We start from the raw sequence: 14,258 nt of genomic DNA, 5'->3' as shown, positions 1-14,258 counted from the left end.
GGAGAAAGGGGGGAGAGAGCGAGTGGGGGACAGGGAGAGATAGAGGGAGAGGGGGAGAGAGAGGGAGACAGAGCAAGAGAGGGCGAGGGAGAGAGAGAGAGAGAGAGACAAGGAGAGAGAGGGGGGAGAGAGAGGGAGGGAGAGAGAGGGGGTGAGAGAGAGAGAGAGAGAAGAGAGAGAGAGATACCCAGCCTCCCAGCTCAGATAGATAAAAGATAAATGGAAGGCATTAGCCTTTGAACCATGCCTGTCAAGGCACCAGATGTGCCAGTGAACCAATCTGGACACTGCAAACCAGTCAAGTCCTCAGATGATTGTAGCCCTGACCCAAATCCCATGGGTCAGAACTGCCCAGCTGAGCCTTGTCAACCCACAAAATCATGAGATAATAAAATGGTTATTTAAAGCCAATACATTTTGCAGTGGTTTTTTTTTTTAAATGCAGTAATAGATAATCACAGTAATAGATAGCTACTGCAGAGAGGTGCACAGAAAAGTATCCAGATGGCATGCTCTTCATTCTGTATTGTTTGCCTAAACACCAGTTGAGGGTAGTGTTTCAAATTTGTTCTCAGGTTCCCTCTGACAGTTCTATGCTGGCTGAATTCATAAGAGCTTATAAGGGCAAAAATATCACAGAACTAGTTTGTCAAAATACTGCAGAAAAAATACCTTCTAGAGCCGCTCATATTTTGTGTCAGAACTTTTCGTCTTTAGAGAAAATTGCCAGAAAGATCTAAAGATAGATTCAGTTCAAACTTTGTTTTTCAGTTTTAAAATTAATACACAGATCAGCAGACAGCATCTTTGTTTTTGTTTAACAAGGAAAAATTATTACCGTATGATTCTCACAGGTCTATTTCCAAGTCATCTCCTGAAAGATCCTTTTTTACCCTGCAGGTTGATGATTCTCATTTAAAAAGTGACCAGGGCTTCCCTGGTGGCGCAGTGGGTGAGAGTCTGCCTGCCGATGTGGGGGACACGGGTTCGTGCCCCGGTCTGGGAAGATCCCACATACCGCAGAGCGGCTGGGCCCGTGAGCCATGGCCGCTGAGCCTGCGTGCCCAGAGCCTGTGCTCCGCAGCGGGGGAGGCCGCAGCAGTGAGAGGCCTGCGTACCGCAAGGAAAAAGAAAGAAAAAATAAATGAAAAGTGACCAAGATGAGAAATGAAACTATGCTTCCCAGGCAGCTTTTCACAGTGAGAGGCTGGAGGAGGAGAAGCAGAGAATGAGGTATCACAAGTGGGGAAGGTGGAGAAGGGCTAGGGCTAGATGGAGAAGAAATAAGTAAAAGTAGAAGAGGTTTTGGCTTCTGTTTGCTTGTTTGGTTTCTGTAATTGCTGTGGTGTGAGAGGAGTGAGTGAAGTGATGAGAAGGAATGATAACCAACATCGGCCTTCTGGGAAATGCTTGACAGTGAACACATGATACCAAATGCTAATACTTTACCAGTAGTGAAGATAATAAATTTTTTCCTCAAGTTATGCAGGCCGACTTGTGTTTCCTTTGAATGTGACTCTGTGAACAGATGGAGTCATATCCCTTGGGATTTACTAGGATTTCACGTGAAAGGTCATTATCAATTCAATTAAATAATGATATGGGAGACACCATTTTAGGTACTGTGTGGGGAGGGAAGAGAATAAAGTTGACAAGTTCTTAACTTATTGGTAAGCTAGTAGGAAAGCTAAGAAATAGGTTAACAGAATAACGTAGCAGAATGTCATAGCTAAATTAAGACTAGAAGGGAGAACTCAGCTGTGCCTGAAACTGGAGGGTTATGACCTCTCTGACAGTTTGCATGAATGAACGTGCACTGACTTGCACTTTCTAGGAAAAGAATGAAGAAATGTTTGTTTTCTTGTTAGTCGGCTTGGAAGGGCTCCTGATGGAGAGGAAAGGGCGGAGGTCAGTGGAAGGGGCAGAATAATTTTCTCCTCTACCTTGGCTACTGGACAGGTTTTGAATCCCTGCTCAGTGAATTACTAGTAAAAATTAAAGAAGAGAAAGGGAAATCTCTCCTAGCAGCCTCAGAAGCAGCGGATTAAAGCTCCACAATCAACTTGATGTACCCTGCATCTGTGGAATACCTGAATAGACAACCAATCATACCAAATTGAGGAGCCGTGTGGAGGAAAGGCTCTTGGTGCTGCAGCCAGGAGTCAGTACTGTGCCTCTGAGGTGGGAGAACCAACTTCAGGACACTGGTCCACAAGAGACCTCCCAGCTCCACATAATATCAAATGGCGAAAATCTCCCAGAGATCTCCATCTCAATGCCAGCACCCAGCTTCACTCAACGTCCAGCAAGCTACAGTGCTGGACACCCTATGCCAAACAACTAGCAAAACAGGAACACAACCCCACCCATTAGCAGAGAGGCTGTCTAAAATCATAATAAGTCCACAGACACCCCAAAACACACCACCAGACGTGGACCTGCCCACCAGAGAGACAAGATCCAGCCTCATCCACCAGAACACAAGCACTAGTCCCCTCCACCAGGAAGCCTACACAAGCCACTGAACCAACCTTAGCCACTGGGGACAGATACCAAAAACAACAGGAACTACGAACCTGCAGCCTGCAAAAAGGAGACCCCAAACACAGTAAGATAAGCAAAATGAGAAGACAGAAAAACACACAGCAGATGAAGGAGCAAGATAAAAACCCACCAGACCTAACAAATGAAGAGGAAATAGGCAGTCTACCTGAAAAAGAATTCAGAATAATGATAGTAAAGATGATCCAAAATCTTGGAAATAGAATAGACAAAATGCAAGAAACGTTTAACAAGGACCTAGAAGAACTAAAGATGAAACAAACGATGAACAACACAACTGAAATGAGAAATACTCTAGATGGGATCAATAGCAGAATAACTGAGACAGAAGAACGGATAAGTGACCTGGAAAATAAAATAGTGGAAATAACTACTGCAGAGCAGAATAAAGTAAAAAGAATGAAAAGAACTGAGGACAGTCTCAGAGACCTCTGGGACAACATTAAATGCACCAACATTCAAATTATAGGGGTTCCAGAAGAAGAAGAGAAAAAGAAAGGGACTGAGAAAATATTTGAAGAGATTATAGTTGAAAACTTGCCTAATATGGGAAAGGAAATAGTTAATCAAGTCCAGGAAGCACAGAGAGTCCCATACAGGATAAATCCAAGGAGAAATACGCCAAGACACATATTAATCAAACTGTCAAAAATTAAATAAAAAGAAAACATATTAAAAGCAGCAAAGGAAAAACAACAAATAACACAAAAGGGAATCCCCATAAGGTTAACAGCTGATCTTTCAGCAGAAACTGCAAGGGAGAAGGGACTGGCAGGACATGTTTATAGTGATGAAGGAGAAAAACCTGCAACAAAGGTTACTCTACCCAGCAAGGATCTCATTCAGATTTGATGGAGAAACTAAAACCTTTACAAACAAGCAAAAGCTGAGAGAGTTCAGCACCACCAAACCAGCTTTACAACAAATGCTAAAGGAACTTCTCTAGGCAAGAAACACAAAAGAAGGAAAAGACCTACAATAACAAACCCAAAACAATTAAGAAAATGGGAATAGGAACATACATATCAATAATTACCTTAAATGTAAATGAACTAAATGCTCCCACCAAAAGACACAGATTGGCTGAATGGATACAAAAACAAGACCCATATATTTGGTGTCTACAAGAGACCCACTTCAGACCTAGAGACACATACAGACTGAAAGTAAGGGGATGGAAAAAGATATTCCATGCAAATGGAAACCAAAAGAAAGCTGGAGTAGAAATTCTCATATCAGACAAAATAGACTTTAAAATAAAGGCTATTAGAAGAGACAAAGAAGGACACTATATAATGATCAAGGGATCGATCCAAGAAGAAGATATAACAATTGTAAATATTTATGCACCCAACATAGGAGCACCTCAATACATAAGCAAATACTAACAGCCATAAAAGGGGAAATCGACAGTACCACATTCATAGTAGGGGACTTTAACACCCCACTTTCACGAATGGACAGATCATCCAAAATGAAAATAAATAAGGAAACACAAGCTTTAAATGATACATTAAACAAGATGGACTTAGTTGATATTTCTAGGACATTCCATCCAAAAACAACAGAATACACATTTTTCTCAAGTGCTCATGGAACATTCTCCAGGATAGATCATATCTTGGGTCACAAATCAAGTCTTGGTAAATTTAAGAAAACTGAAATTGTATCAAGTATCTTTTCCGACCACAACGCTATGAGACTAGATATCAATTACAGGAAAAGATCTGTAAAAAATACAAACACATGGAGGCTAAACAATACACTACTTAATAACGAAGTGATCACTGAAGAAATAAAAGAGGAAATCAAAAAATACCTAGAATCAAAAAATACCTAATAAAAAATCAAAACAAATGACAATGGAGACACAACGACCCAAAACCTATGGGATGCAGCAAAAGCAGTTCTAAGAGGGAAGTTTATAGCAATACAAGCCCACCATAAGAAACAGGAAACATCTCAAATAAGCAACCTAACCTTGCACCTAAAGCAATTAAAGAAAGAAGAACAAAAAAACCCCAAAGTTAGCAGAAGGAAAGAAATCATAAAAATCAGATCAGAAATAAATGAAAAAGAAATAAAGGAAAAGATAGCAAAGATCAATAAAACTAAAAGCTGGTCCTTTGAGAAGATAAACAAAATAGATAAACCATTAGCCAGACTCATCAAGAAAAAAAGGGAGAAGACTCAAATCAATAGAATTAGAAATGAAAAAGGAGAACAGCTGACACTGCAGAAATAAAAAAGATCATGAGAGATTACTACAAGCAACTCTATGCCAATAAAATGGACAATCTGGAAGAAATGGACAAATTCTCAGAAATGCACAACCTGCCAAGACTGAATCAGGAAGAAATAGAAAATATGAACAGACCAATCACAAGCACTGAAATTGAAACTCTGATTTAAAATCTTCCAACAAACAAAAGCCCAGGACCAGATGGCTTCACAGGCGAATTCTATCAAACAGTTAGAGAAGAGCTAACACCTATCCTTCTCAAACTCTTCCAAAATATAGCAGAGGGAGGAACACTCCCAAATTCCTTCTACAAGGCCACCATCACCTTGACACCAAAACCAGACAAGGATGTCACAAAGAAAGAAAACTACAGGCCAGTATCACTGATGAACATAGATGCAAAAATCCTCAACAAAATACTAGCAAACAGAATCCAACAGCACATTAAAAGGATCACACACCATGATCAAGTGGGGTATATTCCAGGAATGCAAGGATTCTTCAATATACGCAAATCAATCAATGTGATAAACCATATTAATAAATTGAAGAAAACCATATGATCATCTCAATAGATGCAGAGAAAGCTTTTGACAAAATTCAACACCGATTTATGATAAAACCCTGCAGGAAGTAGGCATAGAGGGAAATTTCCTCAACATAATAAAGGCCATATATGACAAACCCACAGCCAACAGCATCCTCAATGGTGAAAACTGGAAGCATTTCCACTAAGATCAGGAACAAGACAAGGTTTCCCACTCTCACCGCTCTTATTCAACATATTTTTGGAAGTTTTAGCCACAGCAATCAGAGAAGAAAAGGAAATAAAGGAATCCAAATCGGAAAAGAAGAAGTAAAGCTGGCACTGTTTGCAGATAACATGATACTATACATAGAGAATCCTAAAGATCCTACCAGAAAACTAGTAGAGCTAATCAATGAATTTGGTAAAGTAGAAGGATACAAAATTAATGCACAGAAATATCTGGCATTTCTATACACTAATGATGAAAAATCTGAAAGTGAAATCAAGAAAACACTCCCATTTACTACTGCAACAAAAAGAATAAAATACCTAGGAATAAACCTACCTAAGGAGACAAAAGACCTGTATGCAGAAAATTATAAGACACTGATGAAAGAAATTAAAGATGATATAAATAGATGGAGAGATATACCATGTTCTTAGATTGGAAGAATCAACATTGTGAAAATGACTCTACTACCCAAAGCAATCTACAGATTCAATGCAATCCCTATCAAACTACCACTGGCATTTTTCACAGAACTAGAACAAAAAATTTCACAATTTGTATGGAATCACAAAAGACCCCGAATAGCCAAAGCAATCTTGAGAATGAAAAACGGAACTGGAGGAATCAGGCTCCTTCAGATGATACTACAAAGGTACAGTAATCAAGACAGTATGTTACTGGCACAAAAACAGAAATATAGATCAATGGAACAGGATAGAAAGCCCAGAGATAAACCCACGCACATACGGTCACCTTATCTTTGATAAAGGAGGCAGGAATGTACAGTGGAGAAAGGACAGCCTCTTCAATAAGTGGTGGTGGGAAAACTGGACAGGTACATGTAAAAGTATGAGATTAGATCACTCCCTAACACCATACACAAGAATAAGCTCAAAATGGATTAAAGGCCTAAATTTAAGGCCAGAAACTCTCAAACTCTTATAGGAAAATATAGGCAGACACTCTATGACATAAATCACAGCAAGATCCTTTTTGACCCACCTCCTAGAGAAATGGAAATAAAAACAAAAATAAACACATGGGACCTAATGAAACTTGAAAGCTTTTGCACAGCCAAGGAAACCATAAAGAAGACCAAAAGACAACCCTCAGAATGGGAGAAAGTATTTGCAAATGAAGCAACTGACAAAGGATTAATTTCCAAAATTTACAAGCAGCTCATGCAGCTCAATAACAAAAAAACAAACAACTCAAACCAAAAATGGGCAGAAGACCTAAATAGACATTTCTCCAAAGAAGATATACAACAAACACATGAAAGAATGCTCAACATCATTAATCATTAGAGAAATGCAAATCAAAAGTACAATGAGATATTTTGATGGCCATCATCAAAAAATCTAGAAACAATAAATGCTGGAGAGGGTGTGGAGAAAAGGGAACACTCTTGCACTGCTGGTGGGAATGTGAATTGGTACAGCCACTATGGAGAACAGTATGGAGGTTCCTTAAAAAACTACAAATAGAACTACCATATGACCCAGCAATCCCACTACTGGGCATCTACCCTGAGAAAACCATAATTCAAAAAGAGTCATGTACCAAAATGTTCACTGCATCTCTATTTACAATAGCCCAGAGATGGAAACAACCTAAGTGCCCATCTTCGGATGAATGGATAAAGAAGATGTGGCACATGTATACAATGGAATATTACTCAGCAATAAAAAGAAACGAAATTGAGCTATTTGTAATGAGGTGGATAGACCTAGAGTCTGTCATACAGAGTGAAGTAAGTCAGAAAGAGAGAGACAAATACCATATGCTAACACATATATATGGAATTTAGGAAAAAAAAATTGTCATGAAGAACCTAGGGGTAAGACAGGAATAAAGCCACAGACCTAACTAGAGAACGGACTTGAGGATATGGGGAGGGGGAAGGGTGAGCTGTGATAAAGCGAGAGAGAGGCATGGACGTATATACACTACCCAATGTAAGGTAGATAGCTAGTGGGAAGCAGCCGCATAGCACAGGGAGATCAGCTCGGTGCTTTGTGACTGCCTGGAGGGGTGGGATTGGGAAGGTGGGAGGGAGGGAGACTCAAGAGGGAAGAGATATGGGAACATATGTATAACTGATTCACTTTGCTATAAAGCAGAAACTAACACACCATTGTAAAGCAATTATACCCCAATAAAGATGTTAAAAACAGAAGCTGGTTTCATCAGGACCTTTCCAAAATACTCAAGTAGCGTCACTTAGGGGCCCAAGTGGCCAAGTAGGGCACAGGGATGCAGAGGGTGCCTACATGATGTCTGGAAAAGTGGGCACTCGGTAAACACCTGATAAACAAAAGCTTGGAACACTGGAACTGCTGGCTTTGGGAGCTACAGGAACTCATGCCTTTGGCCTGGACATGGTTGGTGGTGCTGGGCACCATTAACCTTGCCAGCAAAGGAGTTCTTAAGGGGCTTTACAGGAAGAGGACGAGAGGGATCTGGGAAGAGAAAGGAAAGCCATGTCACTTAGGGACCAGAGGTGCCAGCTTGTTCAGAGGACCTATGAGATACTTGGGAACCCAAAGAATCCCTGGTGGTGGGTGGGAGGGAGGAGAGTGGAGGGGGGATTGATTTGCATGTACCAGCGGCTGCAAGAGCAGGAAATGTGTTTCATAAATATTGAAATGACTTCATTTGTATCTACTTTTTGGTGGAGTCTGAGGACATTTGGGTTACAGAAGGTACAATGTCACAAGACTAAATCTAAAGGTCTTCTGTGCTGTGGAAGCAAAGAACAAAGGTAGACTAATCCAGACAAAAAACTTTACACCTGGTTGTACACGGTACGGTTACGTTTCATAATGTCGTACAGGTTGGAATGCAGAAAACGCCAAAGAGGATGGGCCAGTTTTCACGTCCTTGACCTCCAGTTTCAATAGTTGACCTGAAGGACTGTCTTCCTTGTGCTGAATAGCGTCCCAGTGATACCAGGTTCTTATTCATTGTCCAGCCTTGAACACTTGTCAGTGCACCCCGTGAAAATCCAGGCCAATTTGGTTTGAAGCAGAGCCCAGAAAAGTTCTTGCACGATATACATTTAAGAGGGTTTCTTTTGGGCAAAAATAGTTACATGTGAATCCTGTTCTCAAAGGCATCCTTTATCTTCCAAGGTCACGTGGTGGTGACTCCACTTGGCAGTTGTTCCTCTGGAGCAAAACCTCAAGTGATAGAAAAGTCCATTCACCTTCTTAGGGAAATCAGATGGACTAATAGCCTTAGGGCATTGATTAGAGAGCACCCTTACCCTCAAAAGTGAGAAATCTCTAAACCAAATTTCTTGTGGCAATGTAAACTTATTTCTATTTATACGGTCTTATTAAAATTATATAATAAAGTATATTAAAATAGCCATGCAATAAAGCCACGCATAATGGTGCTCAAGTGCTTTGAGATGTGAATATGTGGATGAGAACCTTGTCTGGCTTCTCTTTGCACCAATCTGTCAGTTTCCTTTGCCATTTCACACCCTTAACTTCATTTCATTTTCCTCTCCATATCTTCCCTGGGTCCACCTGAGTCACCTGACACGTGGTTCTCTGTCTCCCAGAACCACAGACCTGAAAAGCCACTGAAAATGCCTTCTGCGTCAGGATACCCAGGTTATAACTTCAGCCCATTCCCTTCTTTCAGACATCTCTCTTCCTCCTGCTGCCTTTGTTTCTGCATCGTCATACTTTTTTGCCATAGCTTTCAAAGCTGCCTTTATTTTTCCATTTTGGTTGTAAAAGTTCCCAGCCTGGCAAAGACAACTTCACTTTCAGAATCCTTAGGATTAGGTGTAGTTTATTCATAGTTACATAGTTTATTAGGTGTAGTTTATTCATAGTTACAACCTAGATGGTAGACAGTCCTTCCTTGATTCTTACGCTCTGCAAGTGTTTAAATGGCTGTCTTGCAAAAGGATTAGCTGGAAAAAGAACTGGGATATTCCTTAATGTATCACATCTGTGCCTTTGTATACATATATTTTATCCTAGGTTATACTTTCTTTTCCTGTTACATCCTCCTGGCTGGGAGTGAAGGAATGATATCATGGATTAAAATGCCATTTCTGGCAATTCATTTCTGACTGACATTAAACACGCCAAAAAGATGGGAGCTTAAAAGACTGTTACAGTAATACACACAGTATTTATGTTGCCAGTAATATAACAATCGGTCTGCACTAATCAACAGTCAGCACACTAGTGGATTATGTTGATGAATGACTTGGAAGGAGACTTCCTGAATCTTAATAATTTTAAATATCATATACAATGAGGTTTATTTTAATGATGGCCCTAGTATCTTACTACTCGGGAAGAAAGGCACCCAAGCCTAAACCTAGCAAAGGAGATAGGTGCCAGGGAGGAGGCTGTGCAGCAGAATGGTTAGGGTCAGACTCATCCAGATGAACAGCTCTGCTCTGGAACATATTCCCTATGGGCCCATGGAAACATTATTTAACCTCTAAGCCTTGGTTTGCTCATCTGTAAAAACAGAGTGTGTTTGTTATGAAGACTAGGCGAAAGGATGCATCCACAGTACTATCTCAGCAGAGTGCCTGGTCGAGAGTCCACTTTCAATAAACGGCAGTGAAGTAGGCATTTGCCATTATTTGGGGCTGTCCATTAACTTCACTATGCTATATTTGGGACATTCCTTATTTTACAGGTCTAATTAGGATACAGAGCTAGTGCGTGAGTATAGAACCTGCCAGAAAATGAGAGACCCTTGCTTTCCCATCCTCCCTTGTGGCTAGGGTGGCCACGTGACCCAGGCTCAGTCAGACGCATACACAGACTCTGAGTCAGGAGTTAAGAGTCACAGAGGGGCGGGATGGAGGAATGTGCCTTGATGGTAGAGAGTGGCAGCTGTAACAGCTCCTGCAGTCGATGGGGGTAGAGAGGGTAAGCAGTGCTGTGGAGATTCTCGAGTTATGTCCCTGGTGGGAGCACCAGCCTGGCCTCCCTTGTTCCTGTCCATTCTCAGTCTGGCTTTGCAGCTTTCCCATTGCTTAGCTCTAAGAACTCTAATTAGGGAGGCCATTATTATGTCACTTTTTAAGCTACATACCTGAAATTCATCTGGAAATGTATTTTGAAAGGACTGTTGTTTTACCTTAATTCACAAACGCCATGAGGATGGGAAGTGTGTCTGCCCTGTTCACCCTGTATCCTGAATGCCTAGAAAATTATCCAGTTATGCAGTAAATGCTTAATAAACATTGACTGAACAGCGAGTTATGAGTACAGAAGAACAATTACAGTGACATGTTATACTCTCTTCCCCAAAGGGGTAAGAAACTACATACAAAGCAATCCCAAGCTGGTATCCCTGCTCCAGGAGAAGGTAAAGGGTGGGAGAATATACTGCTTGACACTTCTTCATTCACAAGCATAAGCATCTTCCAGAGTGGAAGGGGAGAATACCCCAGACAGGAATTTCTATATTTAAAATTTTGGTAAATGTTGAATTAGGAAAATCAAAATACTCTTCTCATGACAACTGGCTAATGATATATATATGAAAAAAAATTCTTTTAAAGCATCAAAAGACAAACAAGATAGTGAGGAATTATTGAAAGAAAAGGGAACTCAGAGAGATGAGCACAGCACTCAGGGCTATTTTTGCCCTGATGACATATGTTGAGCCACTAGAGGCAGCTGAGAAGCTAAATTATCCTGGTGGCCTCCCAGTGCTAAGGACAAAAAAAGAACTCTAGGGTGCAAAGGTGGGAACCATGTACTTCACTCTTTGGCTTTGGAGTGGGACCTACAGAGCAAAGCCCTAGGAGTCAAGTTGGAAGTCAGTCCTCACAGTGACTGCATCACAGCATTACATCACTGAGTGTCCAAGAAAATCGCAAGCTTTGAAACTGGATGAAAGTTGTATGGATTGCTAGCATTCCCAGATGCCTGGCCAAAGCAAATAAATCTTCTCTAGAAGAAAAAAAAACTTCACTTTGTGCCTCAAATTGTTTCTACAAATAATTTTCAAATACATGGAAGACTGGCTCTTGCTCATAGTATCTTTCCTACCAATCAAAAATAACAGAAACGAACGCCGGGGGACCTCAGATATTGGAAGTATCAGATGTAGATTATAAAACAATGCTTGGCACATTCAAGGAGATAAAGGACAGGCATAAAATTGGGGGGGGGGAACAGAAGCTACACATTTCTGTGAGACAAAAATAGAAATTCTAGAATTGAAAAAATACCATAGTAAAAATTTAAAACTTAGTGGACAGGTTTAGAAATGACACAGCTGACAAGAAGATGATAGGTTAGAAGAAATTACCCAAAAAGAAGCATGAGGTGACCAAAAAAAGAACAGAAAGTAAGAGACATAGGATATGTGAGAAGGTAACTTTTTTTTTTTTGCGGTATGCGAGCCTCTCACTGCTGTGGCCTCTCCCATTGCAGAGCACAGGCTCCGGATGCGCAGGCTCAGCGGCCACGGCTCACGGGCCTAGCCGCTCCGCGGCATGTGGGATCTTCCCGGACCGGGGCACGAACCCGTGTCCCCTGCATCGGCAGGCGGACTCTCAACCACTGCGCCACCAGGGAAGCCCAAGAAGGTAACATTTTTAACTGGAAGAGAGAGAAACATGGCAGAGGAGATTAAGAGATTATGACTTAGAATTGTCTAGAACTGATGCAAGGCATTAATTCACAATAAGAAATGTAATGAATCTCACGTAGAATAAATAAAAAGAAACCCAAATCTAGAGCATGCAGTCACAGAAAGGGCAAGCTAAAAAGCAGCCAGAGACAGACAGATTCCCTTCAAAGCAGCAGCAACTAGACTAACAGCTGACGTCTCCACAGCAAACATGGAAGCTGGAAGAAAGCAGAGTAACCTTAGTAAGCTGGAAGAAAAGAATGTCTGGCTCAGAACTTTTTTTCTTTTGGCTACGCCACTCAGCTTGTGGGATCTCAGTTTCCCGAGCAGGGATTGAACCCAAGCCCTCGGCAGTGCAAGCACGGAGTCCTAACCACTGGATCGCCAGGGACTCCCCTCAGAACTTTTATTTTTTGAAACTATCCCACAGAAAGAAGGTGGAATAAACATTTTCAGACAAATGGAAATTCAGAGAGCATGCCACAAACCCATGTAAACTAAAGGACATTTTAAGGGAATTTTGTGAGGCAGGAGGAAAATAATCCCAGAAGGTCAGAGATGCATGGAGGGTAAGAAAAGTAGTATGTGGGTAATCCTAAATGAGATCGACCATGTAAAACAAAAGCAATGTCTTGTAGAGATTATACCATGCAGAGAAAGAAGAGTATATTTGCGTATAAATGGGGAGGGAGTGAATTAAGTTAAAGAGCTCTAAGATCCTGGCATTGTTGACAGGAGGGTAAATGGACATGAAACTTTGACATTAGACTTTGGCAGTTCAAGAAAGCGTGCTGTGACTTGTACGAAAACGACTGAAAACAGTAAAAGAGTATACAACAGTAAAAGTGTATTTCGAGGGAATCACAGATGGAAAAAATTGAATCATAAAACTAATCCATCCAAAAAATGACAGGAAAGGGGAGGAAAAAGAACACAAAACAGCTGACAAAACTGCATAATTTAAAATCCGATAACTGCATTTAACTTAAACAGACTAAGTGCTCCAGTCAAAAGAAAAGGACTCTCAGAATAACAATATTCAAATATAGGCAGCATACAAGAAACATCTTAAATATGAGGATATTAAAGAGCTGAAAGTAAGAAAAAAAGATCTGCCATCTAGGAATTAAGAAAGCTGGTATAGCCATATTAGTAAAAGGTTACTAAAGAGAAGGTGGTCACTGTAAAACTCAGGTTCAATTCACCAGGAAAATACGGTAGTTTCTACCTGTGCGCATTTAGTAACATGTCTGAAATGAACACAAGTATCAGGAAAAAAATTCTCACTATGATTGGGAATTTGTCTAACACATATTCTCTATGTGTAACAAGCAGACAAAATTAGTGAAATACAGAAAATGCTAAAATGCAATTAGTAAACAACCAGTTGGACTTACGTAGACCACTGATCTCAACTGTGAACACTAAGAACACATAGCGCACTGACAAAACTGATTATATGCTTGGCATCGGAAGACTGAAAGAGTTAGTGCTCTGAATACAATGCAGTTATGCTGGGGAAAAAAAACTAACAAAAAATAAACATAAAATCCTCACATATTTGGAGGTTAAGACCAACATTTATAAATAGCTTATGAGCCAAAGTATAAGTTATACAATCAGAAAATGCTTTGAACGAAATGATAAACGATTACACACTAAAACTTGTGAGATGCAGTTAAAGCAGTAATTCATGAAAACTACATAGCCTAAAATGTATTTATTAGGAAAAACAGAAAATTCCAACAAGAAATGAGCTAACCACCCACTGCAAGTAGTTAGAAAAAAGAACAGCAAAGTAAATCCAAAGAAAGTAGGACAAGGGTAAATTAAACAAATAGAAAATAAACATATACTAGAAATGACAGTAAGGCAAAAAGTTGGTTCTTTGGCAAGTCTGATCAAAGAAAGAGCAAAAGTACAGTTAATTAATACCAAGGATGAAACACCAAATGAAACCTGCATTTGAAAGGTAATGAAGATATTATAAATATGCCAGAAAGTTGAAAATTTGGATGAAATGTGCTATTAAAGAAATATCCAATTTACCCAAACTGACACAAGAA

At 40.2% G+C, this 14,258-nt stretch overlaps 1 long non-coding RNA gene across 3 annotated transcripts in view; it reads left to right on the top strand.

The window, feature by feature from the left end:
- The window catches only part of LOC109547205 (uncharacterized), a 148,086-nt gene extending 145,408 nt beyond the window's left edge, over positions 1 to 2,678 (top strand). For all 3 annotated transcript variants that reach the window (XR_012324297.1, XR_002172960.3, XR_012324296.1), the window contains one exon: positions 901 to 2,678. This is a non-coding gene — a long non-coding RNA (uncharacterized lncRNA). The remainder of the gene's footprint in view (positions 1 to 900) is intronic.
- The last annotated feature ends 11,580 nt before the right edge of the window (positions 2,679 to 14,258 follow it).

This window comes from Tursiops truncatus, chromosome 11 (genome assembly GCF_011762595.2).
Source record: "Tursiops truncatus isolate mTurTru1 chromosome 11, mTurTru1.mat.Y, whole genome shotgun sequence".
Taxonomy (NCBI): Eukaryota; Metazoa; Chordata; class Mammalia; order Artiodactyla; family Delphinidae; genus Tursiops; species Tursiops truncatus.
The sequence above is the reverse complement of the archived record's forward strand: the minus strand, read 5'-3'. Positions and strand labels throughout refer to the sequence as shown.